Here is a 17,607-nt window from a genome sequence, read left to right on the forward strand (position 1 = left end):
GTGGAAGAGGAAAAACTCAACTTTTCTCTCTCTCTCTCTCTCTCTCTCTCTCTCTCTCTCTCTCTCTCTCTCTCTCTCTCTCTCTCTCTCTCTCTCTAGCTTGTGTTGTAGAGCAGCAGGGTCTGCTGGGAATGAATGTAGTTAGTGCGACCTTTGACCCCGAGAGCTGTTGACATGGAAGGCGGCCAAGAAGGGCTCTTACAGGACCCTTTTGTTAATCTCATTCATGGCTCGCCTTTGCAAAAAAACCTAGTTGTGTGTGTGTGTGGAGGGTGTTGGCAGCTCTACTTGCTGGAATGTGCTCTCTCTCTCTTTCTCTCTCTCTCTCTCTCTCTCTCTCTCTCTCTCTTTCTTTTTTCCCAGGCTTGTTTGGAAGAAATGGTGGGCCCAGGACCAGCGCGACTGCTTTAGCCGGGACCCTGCCCTTTCAGCTCAATCGACACTGACAGATTCCTGGCCTGGGATTGCCAACTGGCACATAGGAAGCGAATGAAAGAGTGATGGAGAACGAGCGAGTCAGTCCGGGACCGGGTCAGGCCATCGGCCAGAGCGGCTGTCCTGCCGATCACCAGGTGAACCTCATGAAAACATATCCAAGTCATATTTCACCCCAAAACCAAAAGACGTTTCATTTTGCATGAAGAAATAATGAGTTTTAGGACCATTTGGCATTATTTTCTTGACAAATAAGATCTCTCTCTCTCTCTCTCTCTCTCTCTCTCTCTCTCTCTCTCTCTATATATATATATATATATATATATATATTAGGGCTGTCAATCGATTAAAAAATTTACACATACAACACGCACGGTAATGCATCGCGCATCACTCCGCTTGTTTGCCAACTGCCAATAAAAGCTAACGGATATAAAGAATATAAATCTTCTTCTTCGTCGTTGTCATCAAGGGCTGGCGGGCTGTTGTATGTTTTCACCAGCGTCGGAGCTTACTGGCTAACCGGCTGAAGTTAATATGGACATAAACGTTTTTTATATGGAAGGAACACTATAACAGTAGGCTAAACCTCACCGGCCGGAGAGAGATTCAGAAGCAGCGTCGGACGAACCGCGGACAAGTGTATGCTGCGTTCGTTCACACCAAACGCGAATAGAGCGTCTGGCGCGAGTGATTTCAATGTGAAGACGCGTTAACGCGCGTCTGGAGGTCCTGAATGAGGCGTTTAGTCCGGCACGGTAGATGCGAATTCGCCTCATTCGCTCGTCCAGTTTTCATACTATCATAATTTTCCCAGATAGTGTATAGATTTTTAGGCATTCTATTATCTCAAACAGCCTGGAAAATAGTGCGTTTAGCTGACGTAAATGGGAAAAAAAATCTCTGCACAAAAATCCTGATAATCAAGCTGTCATCTGATGAAATCAAATACACATAAGATAAAGACATCTGTGCTGTGATTTCGGCTATACTTGCATGTAAAATTAGAGAAGCAACATAATATCTGTTTAACTGAATTAAAGCGCTGCTGCTCCTCTATAGAGAGAGAGAGAGGGGGAGAGAGAGGGGGAGAGAGAGGTGCGCGCATGCTGGGAGAGCACCGGCGATTCTCAGAAACTAAATATGGTTTGGGCGCTTTTTTGAAGAGAAAAAAAATCGCTAAGGTGTCTGCAATGTCGCTAAGTTGGCAACACTGTGTATCTCCATTTCTCCAACTAGGGGTTGGGCCACAGGTCAAACAGAAAGTAAGCGCTGCGTTAATCGCGCGTTAAAAAAATTAGTGCCGTTAATATGATTTTGCGTTAACGCGTAATTAACGCGTTAACTTTGACAGCCCTAATATATATATATTATACAGTGGTTAAATTGGGCCGAGCACATAAGTTGTGCACATAAGTTGCCTACTGGAAATTGTCACATAAAATTTTATGAAAGTGATGCTTTTGACACGGATAATTGTACGCAGCAATTGGCCTATAGAGAGCCTAAGTCCCGCCCCTCCGCTTCCGGCTCATGGGACCTTATTTCGGAAAAAATATGTATGGTGGTCAATGGCGAGAGATAACTTATCTTTTTATTCCGTCCGAACTGAGCCCTGAATTACACATATGATGTTTGTCAATTTAAAAGATAATTATGAAAGTCAAGAAAGTCGCAGTTTGTCATAAAACAGAAGAGTAACGTTTAGTTTTATGTGAAAATCGCTCGATGAACTACATCTCTCGTCTCGCACTATACGTCACCGTTGCTCGTGTGTGTGCAGTCTGGTACAACACACTCCGGCATGACGGCGTAACGTTACGATTGTAACGTAAGACTATAGAAAACATGACAGACGTTAGCTTCAGTAAAGTTAGCTTCAGGAAAAGTTAGCTTCAGTAGAGTTAGCTTCAGTAAAGTTAGCTTCAGTAAAGTTAGCTTCAGTAAAGTTAGCTTCAGTAAAGTTAGCTACAGTAAAGTTAGCTTCAGTAAAGTTAGCTTCAGTAAAGTTAGCTTCAGTAGAGTTAGCTTCAGTAAAGTTAGCTTCAGTACAGTTAGCTTCAGTAAAGTTAGCTACAGTAAAGTTAGCTTCAGTAAAGTTAGCTTCAGTAAAGCTAGCTTCAGTAAAGTTAGCTTCAGTAGAGTTAGCTTCAGTAGAGTTAGCTTCAGTAAAGTTAGCTTCAGTAAAGTTAGCTTCAGTAAAGTTAGCTTCAGTACAGTTAGCTTCAGTAAAGTTAGCTTCAGTAAAGTTAGCTTCAGTAAAGTTAGCTTCAGTAAAGTTAGCTTCAGTACAGTTAGCTTCAGTACAGTTAGCTTCAGTAGAGTTAGCTTCGGTAGAGTTAGATTCGGTAGTTAGCTTCGGTAGAGTTAGCTTCGGTAGAGTTAGCTTCGGTAGAGTTAGCTTTAGTAGAGTTAGCTTCAGTAGAGTTAGGTTCAGTAGAGTTAGCTTCAGTAGAGTTAGCTTCAGTAGAGTTAGCTTCAGTAAAGTTAGCTTCAGTAAAGTTAGCTTCAGTAGAGTTTGCTTCATTCATTGAGAAAAAAGGTATGATGTCACATGTGCGTCTTTTGGGTTTGTAGTCTTTGTAATGCAGGGTTGCCAACTCTCACGCATCTAGCGTGACACTCACGCTTTCAGCATCAATCTCACGCTCTCACGCACACGCAAGAAATGTCACGCCAAAATCCATTTTTCTCCCCTCTCAATCCGTTAATTTTCTATTGATGACTATTGACTAGACCATAGTGTATTATTGACAGGAGAGGAGTTTAGGCCCGCAGCTGTAACATCTGCCAACAACGTTCTCACTGCAGTATTTTCTGATCGTTGATTCGCTGAAAACCTTTGCACCTGATACGTCAGTTGCGTGTGAGAAGTTCAGAGAGAGTTCGGAGCATAGGCTTGGAGTCGGAGCCGCTGATGCGCGTTTGAAAGTTTGGATGACAATCAAGGTAAGCAGATAATAAAATGATGTGCCTTGTCACTACAGACGTAGCCAGTCTGTGTGCCGAGAGTAGGCTACCGTTGTCCGAGAGCGCGCTCGACAGTGCGCGAGTGAGATCGAGTGTGTCCGAAAGTGCGCGAGTGAGATCGAGTGTGTCCGAGCATAATATAGTTTGTTTATAAATTAAATATTTCCGCATTAGGATGATCTCTGTAGCCTATTGGTATAATCTGAAGCGTTTTAATTAGTTTACATGGTTATAAAATAAAACTTTAAAATAACTTGCAGGGAACGTTCAAATAAAATCTTTGTTTGACCGGTTGTGAACACGTGCGGCAAACACGACTAGAATTTGGCTTAAATAACCTCTGATGATGACCTGTAGGTTATAAAAATAAAAACCCAAGATATTGTATTTTATTATTATTATTTATGTTGGTATTGTTCAGTATTATATTGAGAGCACTTTTTGTTAGTGCATGTAGGCTATATAATGTTTTATAATAATAATTAGTTCTATTTAGTGTATTGCATTCATTTAACATATTTAATATTGGGGGTATTTATTTTTTATTTATTTTAAGTAATGCAATAGTTACTTTCCCTGGTAATTAGTTACTTTTTTTTTGGTACATTTTGAAGAAGCGTTTCCATTCTATTAGTTTTTTTTTTTTTTTTTTTTTTTTTGCATAAATCAGGGTTTATTTTAAGTAAACAAGGACTGACATTTTTAAAATTAGTGTTACCAAAAAATTTCTCTGCTCACGCGCACTGAAATTTTACAGAGTCTCACTCCAGCCAAAGCCCCGAAGTTGGCAACCCTGGTAATGACGTATTTTCACAATCTTATACCTCAACAGTTTTACATCAAACTGCGACTTTCTTGACTTTAAAATGTATATTTTAAATTGACAAACATCATGTGTGTAATTCAGGGCACAATTCAAACGAGATCAAAATATTTGTTGTCTCTCGCCATTGACTACAATATTTTTCCGAAATAAGGTCCCATGAGCAGGAAGAGGAGGGGCGGGACTTAGGCTCTCTATATAATGTTCCTGGGAGATTCGTAGTTGCGCGGGATGTGGAAGTGCGCAAAAGTTCCAGAAATGTACAAAAAGTACATTGGCCTTGAATGACAAGGTAAGGAAAATAAGAATAAAATCAAAATTAAATAAATAAGACTAGGTTGACCATGTGATTTTTCTCAGGAGATGTTTTGAGCATTTTACCTCAGACAGCGGATGATCAGCAAACTGCCAAGAGAACTGTTAGCTGGCTACTAACAGTTCTAGCTGGTGATCTTCTCAGCTGTTGCTACTGTCATATGTCTCTTCATGTGGCACATTATGTTTGGCACATTGTATGGGTCACTATATCATAACAAGGTAATACAGTGTGTAATGACTGATTAACAGTAATGTAAATGCTAAATGTCCTAATACCTGTTGATACTACAACAATGCAAAGTATATGCTCTTAACCTTGCAGTTTTTCACAGATCATGTAAGACTCAATTTCTCCATTTCTTTGCACAAAACTCTCCAGAAAGTGCCATTTAATGGTTTATTAATGGTACCCCCCCCCCCCCCCACACACACACACACACACACACACACACACACATAATAAATCCCAATTGAACCCCTGTATATATACAAATATTATACTTTTTATTTTGATTTTTTACTTGATCAAATATATGTAACTTTGGTGATCATAAGAGACTTCTTGTAAACACACATACACAAACACACACACACACACACACACACATATACGTATAAATTATCTATCATTTTTAAATACAACCTTTCAAAAGTTTGGGGATGGTAAGATTTTTATGATTTTTATCTTATCTTATGATCACCAAAGTTTGACCAAGTAAAAACAGTAATATTGTGAAATATTATTACAATTTGATTTAACAAATTTTCTATGGGAATATATTGAAAAATGTAATTTATTCCTGTGATCAAAGCTGGATTTTCAGCATCATTACTCCAGTCTTCAGTGTCACATGATCCTTCAGAAATCAGTGTAATATGATGATTTGCTGCTCAAGAAACATTTATGATTATATATATATCATGATTCTTTGATGAACGTTCAAAAGAGCAGCATTTATTTGAAATAGAAATATTTGGTAACATTATAAAGTAACATTATAAATGTCTTAACTGTCACTTTAATGCATTCTTGCAGAATTAAGATCTTTCTCTCTGTATTGTTCTGCATTACAGTAATGTATGGAAGTATGTGCTCTTATGAAACTGTTTGGCCGCTCATCCGTGCTGAAATTATTCTATTCTATACTTTGAAATTGATCAGATATTCAACTAATGCCATCAGCTCTATGGATGTGCTCTTCATGTCCTTCTTGTGTGCTATTAAGGGCTCATAATTACAGCTCTCAGGTTCAGTCATGCACAAGTAACGCAAATAGCAAATGCAAACAAACCATAGAGTGAGTTTCACGGTCCATTTGCTCTCACTGTGTCTTTATTCTTCACCTATAGAGTTATCCTTCTCTCACAGAATGACGGCACCGTGGTTTCTCTCTGGTCCAGCTGAGTGAATTAACATGGTCCCAGGCTACAGATTATATAGCACGTTAACCACTGAAAGAGATGTGCACCGTTCAAGAAAAAATCAATCAAGATTAGCTTAGCCACCTCTCAATGGACCACTGTGAGCCTCCTCGGGGGGTTAAGTAGCAATGCAGCGTGCAGAGAGAGAGAGGGGCGAGAGACAATCAGTGATTATACACTTTAACTTTCTGTTTCTCTGACTGGACATGTTATATCAGTTTCTGTTTCAATTTCAAATCAATTTATTTGACATATTACAATAAGAGCATCAATGCATAATAACTAAAAAAAAAAAACTTTTGTTTAATAACAAAAAAATAGCCAGAAATGCTAAACATATTTACATAAAATGTTTATTTTTATTTAGTAACTTAAGTTCAAAATCAAATATATATTTTATAGATTATATATTTTGCATAAATAAATAAAAAAATTTTTTAGGACCATTTTACATTATTCTCTTGACAATTACGATTTTCAAAACACTGGGACGCACCTAAACTGGATTCAGTAAAAATATATATATATATATGTGTGTGTGTGTGTGTGTGTGTGTGTGTGTGTGTGTGTGTGTGTGTGTGTGTGTGTGTGTGTGTGTGTGTGTGTGTGTGTGTGTGTGTGTGTGTGTGTGTGTGTGTGTGTGTGTGTGTGTTTAGGACCATTTTGCATTATTTTCTTGACAAATAAGCTCTCTCTCTCTCTTTCTCTCTATACATACATTTTATATATGTATATATGTGTAATGTATATATATACACAGTGGTTAAATTGGGCCAGGGCTCTAAAAAAATATATTTATATAAATTTAATAAATAAATGTAATTGCATTATTTAAATGCATTTACAAATTATTTGTAATTTAAAAATGTAAGAAATGTACAGAATTCATATAAGACTGTATTCTGTATTGATATATAAGAGGACTCTTCTAACTCTTGCCAGAAGTTCCAACATCTAAATCATCAATGATTTGTGATGATTCTCTATTATTTCTCTCTTTAGGGACTCGTGCTCACAGGGCCGGTCTAAATCTTTCAGCCGGCGTCGTCTTTAAATGAACAGACACTACAAAGAGAATGACTAACGCTGGAAATAAGAAGAATACACTCACCTGCAAATCAAAGGAATGAATAAATACAGTTTGAGAGCGAGCGCCTCGTCTCGTCAGCCTGGCGAACGGAGTCTGGTGCATGCTGGGATAGGGGAAGTGCCTGCCGGGGCTTCACAATGGCGTGCGGGTGTGTTTGGGACCCTCCTCTTGTGTTGGTCTTGGCGGGGAGGTTTTCACAGTCTGCTCAGCACAGCTGGATCCTCACAAACCTCCCTGACTCTGGATCAGGCTCTGGCTCTGGTGTTCAGACGCTCCTCGTGTGTGTGTGTGTGTGTGTGTGTGTGTGTGTGTGTGTGTGTGTGTGTGTGTGTGTGTGTGTGTGTGTGTGTGTGTGTGTTTCTGATGGACATCCTGGCTTCTGCAGGCCAGACGTGAGTATCAGGATGGAGCGCAGACGCTGTTGCTCAATCATCTTTCTTTCAGTTTATATTCAGGAACTCTCTGCATTTGAGCACAAGTAGATTGTGCTCTATGTGAAATGTTCAGATTCATCTCAAAATCATCTGCGGAAGTAAAACTATTAGTATAAAGCATATGTTTGAAGAATTGATTGAAGTCATAAACAAAAAAACACAACTATTGTATACAACAATTAATTGTATGTGTTAATGTACCAATTTTGACCTTTATGACCTTAAACAGTCCACAGTTGATATAACGTGTGTGTGTGTGTGTGTGTGTGTGTGTGCGTGTGTGTTATTATATTCTATATAAGTGTTTAATTGTTAATAAGATAAAAAATAATTATGTATTCCTCATTATTATTAATAAGTATACATAAAAAAATTAAGAAATTTTAATCATTAACATGTTTTTTTTATTAACCTAATGTAATGTATGATATGGACAAATAATCATTAGTGTGTGTGTGTGTGTGTGTGTGTGTGTGTGTGTGTGTGTGTGTGTGTGTGTGTGTGTGTGTGTGTGTGTGTGTGTGTGTGTGTGTGTGTGTGTGTGTGTGTGTGTGTGTGTGTGTGGTTTAATTGTTAAAAAAAATTCTGATAATGTATTCCTCTTTATTAGTATTGTTGATATTAAGTATACAAGAAGAATAATGAAGAATTTTTATTATAAATGTTTTATTAATGTAATGTATGATTTGACTGAATAATCATTCAATTGTATTATATGATTAAATGTATGTATGTATATATATATATGTATAAGTTATGAGTACATGAAGAATAATGAAAAAAAATTATAATAATAATAATTAGTACATTCATATTACACATTTAACCATTTTTATTATTTCAATCAAATATAATAATATTATAACTTTTGTTATTGTTAGTAGTATATAGTAATAATAAGTTTGAATTATTTTAATGACATTTAATAGCAACAACAATAATATTTAAATATAATCATTGTTTTTGCAGCTGTTTAATGCCATGTGAGGTGGTTTTGATTTGACTAAAGTTAAGGACTGTTTTTTTATGCATTGGCTTATTGCTGTTGATGTGTGACATTGTTTGAATATTAAAATACTTTCTCATATCCCATTTTAGATGGGTTAGGGTTAGGTTAGCTATATGATGTTATGATGCAAACATTGATATGTTTGTCTGATGAATGTTTGACGCAGGAAACATGCTAGCGGTGTAAAAGTGACACACTTCAGCTTTAAATAAGCATCTGCTTGTGTTTAAACTGTTCTTGGTATCTGTCCTCTGCTCTCAGCGTTTCCTCCTGCGCAGCTGTGTGTGTGTGTGTGTGTGTCTGCTCTTGGTTAGCACTGGCTCTCTGTGATTTACCTGCTGTCTGTCTGTCTTAATGTCTTCCATCTGCTTGACAACAGCCCAGAGACACGCTCCAAAAACAGCTCCGACTCAAAACAAGACGCGAGTGTCCCGGGAGGCCAGGATGCCAGCGTCCAGATATCAGCAAACGCTTGAGTCAGGACTTATGATACTGCAAAATCATGAAGACGGAGCATTAGAGCAGGACATTGAGGTTCCTCGTCTAACTTCTCTCTCACTTTCCATGTGATTCAGTATCGGTTCATAGTATGATATCTTGGTTAATACTATTGGTTAATATCTCCCAGTTCTGATAACATAAAGGTAATTTCAGAGGTGCAGAAAGTTGCATTTTCATGAAAGATTATGAACCTATGTTTGTCTTTAGAGTGACATACACGGGTGATTCATGCACAATAAGACTCTATATTCAATGACTGGTTAATATGCATCTCTGTAGTTAAAGTTAATTGATTGCGACTGGTCAGATGAGTGATGTTTATGAATCTATTCATGCTAACGTTGTTATTCTCCCGAACTAACATATTGATTTCACTGTGATGATGAAGATGTCACCAGCATTTCATTGATTTTGTTTTGTTCATTTTGTGTAATTGTCGTTGCAGTCAAACACCTGCTGGGCTCACGGCAACAAAGATGACCTTTAACCTTTAGGGTCTGTAGCTTACTGCTTATTTCACGTACTGGTATTGTACTAGATAACAGTGATACACTGCTGTACTAAAATTAAAGACACACTATGCAGTATTTCCGTTTTTGTCAAACAGCGACCCCTAGAGTCGCTGTGGAGTACTTACTGTCGTAAACACCACTCCCGCAGAGCCGTCTCTGCACTCGCGGCCGGATACCGGTACCTGTTCAGTAGGATGAAAGCGTCGGACATCGAACAGGCACAGATAGACTCTGAAGATGTCTACTGACCAGGTAATGTCAGTTACACCGCTATTGCATCCTTTGCTGATTCTTTAGCTCACGTCAACGAGTGAAAGCCTGACCGAGTGGGACTCTTTTCCAGTTCCTCAAGCGGTCAGTTTCTCGCTTTCTTTTCCTTGACTCTTCCGACCGCACTTTCTTCGTCAACTCTGCCATTATTCACGTCTGAAATGCGTGCTAGTGTCTTCCATAGAGGCTGCTTCATATGTTGTTGATGTATGTGACGTTGTGTCGTAAAGCAAGTCATGATTCTCGCGAGATTTTGCCAGCTGCGTCCAACCCCCCACCCCCCGCTTTGCTATTGCCATGATTCGCCCTATAGGCAGTGGGCCAAGTCTGTTTTTCTCCTTTAGTTTTCGATTTGATAGATCTCCTCCAGGGAACTGGTTAATTTTTTATAACTGGCTTTATAAATTGTTGTTGAGCACATTACTGCTTGTTTCCAACGTCAATTGTTGCACATTAAAAATATAACGTAGATATAATATCGCTAGCTAACCACAAAATGTTAGCCGGAGTAAGAACCAATCAAAGCTCGTGTTGTTACCTTGTCAACTTGAGTTGACCAATCACATCATTATTTGAACCGGTGCCCGAAGACCCGGATGTGAACTGAACTCGCGGGCGCGGCGGCCGGTCAGTGGCGAGTCCTCCGTTTTTTGGCTACAGTGTATGACTGCACCACACATCGTGGAAAGGTAGGTAACTGATTAGCACTAGCATTATCCGAAACATTGTAAAAAGTCTGAATGCATTGGTCTTGGCATATGTTCGCCGAATGCTACACACGTGGGTAATGGTAAGCTATTTTTGTCGTTTTAAATGTAGTAGCTATACGGCAAGTTGGCTAGTGTTAGCACCTGAAGTAACTTTGTATGGTAGGATCAGCTTTTTTTTCTGTGGATACCGCAAGCTAATTATTTATTTAACTGTGTGTTGTAAAGAGTTTATCAAGGGCTTATTTGCATTTGTCTTAAAATGTTGACTATGACGCTGAAGGTTTTTTTTTTTCGTCCAGAAGAAGAAAGTTTTAAAGTTTTTTTCCATCGTTCAGCCCCTTCCGTGTAACTAGCTAACAGTTATATGAATTTATCTTATTTGAAGTGAAGCTTATGCACTGCGGGAGTATTTCCCAAACATCTCCAGGAGTAAGTTACACGATACACGTTGTCCTGCCTGTTTTAGACAACTCCCTGCTCCAACACAGATGATTTAAACAGCTTCCATAGTTCATAATGAGTTGACAGTTTGAATCAGCTATGTTGGGGCAGGGAGATGTCTAAAACACACACGGTTATATAGTTAGCTTACGTTATCTCCTGATTCCTGTCTAATCCCACATTGTATTTTGTATATTTTGCATGCGTTTCCTCTCCTGACGGTGAAGCCGACATCGGGCTGAAGGCAGACGCTCTTGGAACACCTCACTTGGGTGAAGTAGGCAACATATTAACGGTATCTCCATGAGGCAACGTCCACGTTGGATTTATTTTGTATAGTTGGCTAATGTTATAGTAAGGCAAACATTAGATAAGGGGTTTTCAAAGTCTGAGACTGCGTGCCTTCAAACAAAGCGTGGGAAACGACGTGCCCCCCACCACATTTTTAGTTTACTTGGTAAGTTTCGCTCAATTCCTGGATGCCTTTGGGATATAATTATATATTTTTTATCCCATAGGCACTCAACATTTGAGCCAAAATAGCCTAATATTGCTGAACATAACTTCTTACTGCACCAAACAGTTATAAACAAAGGTCTGTCCTAAGGCATTTATTAGTTTCAGCCTGATGAGGGGAAAACAGTTCCCCAAAACTACTGTATCTGAACTCTCACACATGTGGGCTATTCTGTGTGATCTCCTTTTGATAACTAATGCAAGTAATGTAATAGTTTCACTTCCATTGATCCTCCCCTGAAACTGTTTGGAGGCCCGCCACACACTTTGAAAACCCCTGAGTTAGATTATCAACGGCTAACTAGGGCTATTTAGTGAATTTACAACACCAGACAAAAACGAACTTGAACCAGATTAACTTTTATTAGTGTCATGTTATTTAAAGATGTACTCAGGCCATGGCTGCACGCTCACAATGTTGTGTGTTTCATCCTTAGACAGCGTTGGTGCAGTTCCTACATATGGCGCTTTTCCACTGCATGGTACGGTACGGCACGGCACGCTTTGGTGCTTTTCCACTGCATGGTACGGCACGGCACGCTTTGGTGCTTTTCCACTGCATGGTACGGTACGGTTAGGTACGGCTCACTTATGGCGCATTTCCACTGCATGGTACGGTACGGCTCGCTTCGGCTCGCTTTAAATGGTACCACCTCTGTTGAGGTTCCAAGCGTACCGTACCGATACTAAATGTGACGTGAAAACACTGCAGATCACTGATTGGTCAGACAGAATCGTCACTTCAGCGTCATTGTATTTGCGTCACGAGACACTAAACCCGCTAGATGTAAATAGCCAGACAACAGCCAACGCGGTAGCACCTGTTTTTAGAGTATTTACTTGACAAAAGAGGTAAAAAAAAATCAAACAAGAAATGGCTGAATCGTGGTCAGTGGACGAGGTGCAGTCGTTCCTCTCGTTGGTTGCCGAGGAGTGGATCCAGCGAGAGCTGGATGGGGCAACACGGAATGAAAAAGTGTTCCAAGAAGTAGCACAGCTCTTAGCCGCACACGGCTACCACCGGACCTACAAACTTAAAAAATTTAAAAAAACTAAAAAGTGACTACCGAGCCAGTAGAGGCGGCAACTATTAACGATCAGTCCCACCCACTTTGAAGCGGTACTAACTGCAGTGGAAAAGCAACCGAGCTAAAGCGAACCGAACCGTGCCGTACCGAGTCGAGTCGTACCACGCAGTGGAAAAGTGAAGCGAGCTGAACCGTTCCGAGCTGAACCGAGCCGTACCATGCAGTGGAAAAGCACCAATAGACACATGTCTGTGCATGGTAGCTGGTGCTTTCTACATGTGCAGTTCCCCCCCACACATTGTAATACTTTGCACTGGCAATGCACAAGCTCCAAGACACTTTTTGGTGCTGGTGGAAATGTCATCCAATGAACTGCATAGAATTCCCCCTCGATCCTCCATCCATGCTGCATTGGGGGAGGTATGTCTGGCAGGCTTTGCAAACTTCTCCTGTAGAACAGAGGAATAGAAAATATTTTGGTATATATTCCAGTATGAATAGGATGAATTGTCAGGTAGACAAATATGACAAAGAATGTGTTTATCAAAGGTGGTTACTTTTAATCTAGTAATCTCACTGTTTAGATTTGTAAGAATACCATGTAATGTCTTTGTTTCAAATAAAACATTCCTTTAAAAAAATGACTTTTGTGTTCAATTCATTGTCAACCTTACACTATTCACTGTAATCTTATATTGAATATGCTTTTTGCCCTTGTTAAATCTCCAGCTTTTCAATAAAATTTTTAAGATAAAGTGTTCAAAAATATACATGAATAAAAAATCACTTTGTGTAGTTAAGATTCACTGGTAGTGTGAGGTTTATTTAACCTACTTTCTTAAACTAACTACAATACACACATACTTAGCCAAAGTTACACGATCAATACACAATTATTTTAATAGAAAATTTGCAGAATTTATGGATTTGATACATACCTTCAGTATCTTTGGCTGCCATTTCTCTCCTCCTACATGCTCTTGCAATGTGATCATTATTGGTGAAGAGCATGTAGCATTCCCTATGGAAGCCCACATTAACTGGCACATCTTGGGCTCTCCAGGTTTCTGTTAAATTGAATGTTGCTATGGCTTTTTCAGCTATTAAACTCTCAGCAGTGTTGAGGTTAACCCATTTCTGGGCACACTGAACAAATGATGCCCAACTTGTTTGAGAAAATAAGGTTATTGGGCTTTTTGCCCTAGAGGCAACATGTATACAGCACTTCATATTGTCGCACACCGGCTGTCAATCGCGTCCCGCTTTGTTGTTATGCGGTCTATGTAAATTTCTATGTATGTCACGGGTGATCAATAACCTTAGAGGTCTTCTGACGGTAAGTGCACAATGTATAGTATATCTCGTGTAGACAAAAAGTATATAAAGACTATTTAAATCGCAGGATTTCGTTATAAAGAGAGCAAAGTTACTGTATCAAATATGTTGGTTGTCAGGGAGACGTGACAGGTTGTCAAGGAGACGGGTGATTTGTTTACGTTTTCTGGCGCTACGATTTAGTAGTTCTACAAATTTGCCCGTTTAAAAATGTAAGAGTTTAAATCGATATCTTCATAAAATGTGCACACATCAACGTTGGAAACAATGATTACACTACTTATAAGAATTTTTACATGCCATCTGTAAACAAATCACTTAGTTCCTTGGCAGGGATCTGTGAAATTCACAATTTCGGGGTCCGGCCCACGGCCTACTACTAGGAGTTCGTTTACCATCGAAATGACTTCGAAGCTGTTATATTAAGGTACAAATCTTGCAGTGTGCCTTTAATAGGCTGTGACCATCATAGACATTGAGGTGGTCTGATCAAATTAGTAGACATTTCATAGAATTTTATCTTTACCCAGTCTTGAATATTTGGTTGCATCCTTGACGATAGACAATATTAAATGTTCTATAATCATGTTTTCAGAACCGTAGGAAACCTTGTGCTTTCATTTTTCTCGTTCAAAAGCTCTTCCAGATATAATTTTTTTAAGAGACATGATCTTTTGGATATACAGTACTGTGCAAAAGTCTTAGGCCATTAGTATTTTTTTTTTTTAATGGCTTTAAGCAATTTGTTTGCCATTAATTGTATACAATATATAATATAAAATAATAATACAATATATAATATAATAATCTAGTGAGATTTTTGTATGCACAAGGAGTCTGACAGCAGCCGGTCTGATCTGATCTCACCATCATCAAGTCTCGATGATGGTGAGATCAGATCAGACCGGCTGCTGTCAGACTCCTGGTGCATACAAACATCTCACTGGATTATTACAATTAATGGCTAAATGAATGTTTGGAAATGTAAACTGATATTACTGAAACACAACAGCAAACTATATCAATAACTGGCTTAAAACAACCGTGTGTGTGTGTGTGTGTGTGTGTGTGTGTGTGTGTGTGTGTGTGTGTGTGTGTGTGTGTGTGTGTGTGTGTGTGTGTAAATATATACTGTATGTATGTGCGTGTGTACAGTATATATATATATATATATATATATATATATTTATATATATTTTTGTATATTGGTTTTAAACCGAAGAAATTGCATTTATTAAATGATTGTAAAGTTGTAAAATACAACCTGTCTGAAACCTGTGAGATTGATCCATATATCTAGAGCGGTTGTACGGTCTCCTCTGGCCTTAACTCACCTCTCATGTCTGATCTGTCTCTGTCAGGGAGGACAAGCCTTTATGAAGATCTCCTACTGGGGCAAGAGCATCCAACTCCACGGGCCCTTCACACTAAATAAACTTATATGTTTACACAAGACGGCGCGCCACAGAGGAGCCAGTGGGGCGTGTTACGCGCTCGGTCACTGGTCCCCGGGGGTTTACTGGGCATGTGGATGTAAAGGTGTCATGATCTGCAGACAGAGGCCGAGAGAGAGAGAGAGAGCTTGTAAGAGGATCCTGGTTGTAACTTTCTGAAACATCGTCCAAATCAAACGCAACTCTCTCCTTTCCTCTTTACGAGCTCCTGTGATCGCGCTCCGGCGTCCCGCTGGAAATCACAGCTAAACCTTTGAACCCGGAGCGTTGCGTCCGAGAGCCCCGTGTCACCGCAACCCTCGGCTCCTCGCATCCAGCACTTCCCCTGCTTTACTTAACCTCTGACCCCTCGGAACCGTACAGTCCTGCGGTTCTGAGGCCAGACGCGAGGAACAGGAAGTATTAGGTTACAAATTAAATATGCGCATGTCATAAGCCATAAATCCACGGGCTCTGCTGGCGGCGGCGCTACTGAAACGGCATGTGGCACACAGTGTCGACTAATAAAGTTTTAAAGCATTCACTTCCATCGGTATCTCTGGCGGGCGATGGGGGGGATGGAAGCGGAGGAACATGAAGCGCGTGTCGGCAGGAGGAGGGATGGAGAGGCGCGCGGGGAACAGACAGCCAGTTGTGAATCTTTGTAATATAACTATTAGTCTCTTTCAGGCGGGATGCCTTCGTGCATCCAAAAAGCACCGGGAGGCGTTATGACAAATGATATTTCCCTTTGATTCCCTCCCAAGCTTGTTATTAAACTGCGGTAAGTTATTGTTTCGCTGACTAAAATCTACAAGCCTCTCCTGAGATCCATTTTGAAGTGTTTGAACAAATAATTACCAGATGTTTCTCTATGAACAAGCGATCTTGATGAAAACCCTCAATCAGTGTCCCTCACGTTTCTGGATTTGACATGTTAATGTTCCGTCTCTGTCTTCTGTAGTTTTCCCCGCGGTCGAGGAGGAGTTATCCCGTAAACATCAGCTGATGAGCGGCCTTCTCTCAGCTGATCCATCGCTCACCGCAGACAGCGCGTAAATAAACACGCCTGGACATGACAAGGGTCACACACACACACAGGCAGAAGAAGGTACATTCATGTGTATAGCCTTGAGAATAATTGGTAACACTTTACAATAAGGTTCATTAGTTAATTACCTTACACTCTAAAAAATGCTGGGTTGTTTTAACCCAATCAAATATGGACAAACCCAGCTGTTGCATTTTTGATCCAACGTTTGGGTTTGTCCATTATTTGACCCAAAATTGGGTTAAAACAACCCAGCATTTTTTAGAGTGTAAAGTGAACTAGAATGAACAGTAGCCTACTAATTCTGTATTATTAATCTTAGTTAATATTAATTTCAACATTTACTACATTATTTAAATCAAAGGTTGTATTTGTTATAGTGAACTATAAACAAACAATGAACAGCTGTAATTTTATTAAGTAACATTAACAAAGGTGAATAAAAACTGTAACAAATGTATTCCTCATTGTTAGTTCATGTTGTTAATACATTAAATAATGTTAACAAATAAGACCTTATTGCAAAGTGTTACCGAATCATTTCTAATCGTTATAGTGTCTAATCTTAAAGCCAAACCAGTTTTTGTGACAATTTGTGAATTATGCAGAATTCATGATGGAGAACACCAAAATATTGCTAGTGTAATATTTCTGCAGTATATGTACACTACTGTTCAAAATTGGTTTTATTTGGGGGGGGTTTAGACAGAAATTAATACTTTTATTCAGCAAGGATGCATTAAATTGATTAGAATTAACAGTAAATATACTTATAATGTTACACAAGATTACTGTTTGCTATAAACACTGTTCTTTTAAACTTTCCAAAGAATCCAGAAAAAAATGTGTCACGGTTTCCACAAAAATATGAAGTTTTCAACATTGATGAAAATAATAAGCGATGTTTCTTGAGTAACAATTCAGCAGCCTTGGTAAGCGTAGACAATAATATAATTGTATACTTGCAAATAATGTCAAATCACAACACCATTTGAGGTACGTAAGAAGTACGTAAGTCTTTCATGTTCACCAAGGCTGAAGTTAGCCTATTTGATAAAGAAATTCAGTAAAAACAGTAATATTGTGAAATATTATTACAATTTAAAATAGTTGTTTTCTATGTGAATATATAGTAAAGTGTAATTTATTCCTGTGATCAAAGCTGAATTTTCAGCATCATTACTCCAGCCTTCAGTGTCACATGATCCTTCAGAAATCATTATAATATGAGGATTTGATGCTTAAGAAACATTTATGATTATTATCGATGTTGAAAACAGTGCTGCTTTATATTTTGTTGAAACCGTGA

At 39.0% G+C, this 17,607-nt stretch overlaps 2 long non-coding RNA genes across 2 annotated transcripts in view; both read left to right on the plus strand.

Moving 5' to 3' along the window:
* The first annotated feature begins 383 nt into the window (after positions 1–383).
* On the plus strand, positions 384–9,015 carry LOC307011165. Its single transcript, XR_013800363.1, has 3 exons — positions 384–572; positions 6,971–7,206; positions 8,881–9,015. It is a non-coding gene; the product is annotated as an uncharacterized lncRNA (long non-coding RNA).
* Positions 9,016–15,069: 6,054 nt separating this feature from the next.
* Positions 15,070–17,607, plus strand: part of LOC307011163 — a 20,549-nt gene continuing 18,011 nt past the window's right edge. Inside the window, exon 1 of the long non-coding RNA XR_013800360.1 lies at positions 15,070–16,358. This is a non-coding gene — a long non-coding RNA (uncharacterized lncRNA). The remainder of the gene's footprint in view (positions 16,359–17,607) is intronic.

The sequence above is a fragment of the Phoxinus phoxinus genome (genome assembly GCF_949152265.1).
Source record: "Phoxinus phoxinus genome assembly, chromosome: 15".
In the NCBI taxonomy this organism is placed as follows: Eukaryota; Metazoa; Chordata; class Actinopteri; order Cypriniformes; family Leuciscidae; genus Phoxinus; species Phoxinus phoxinus.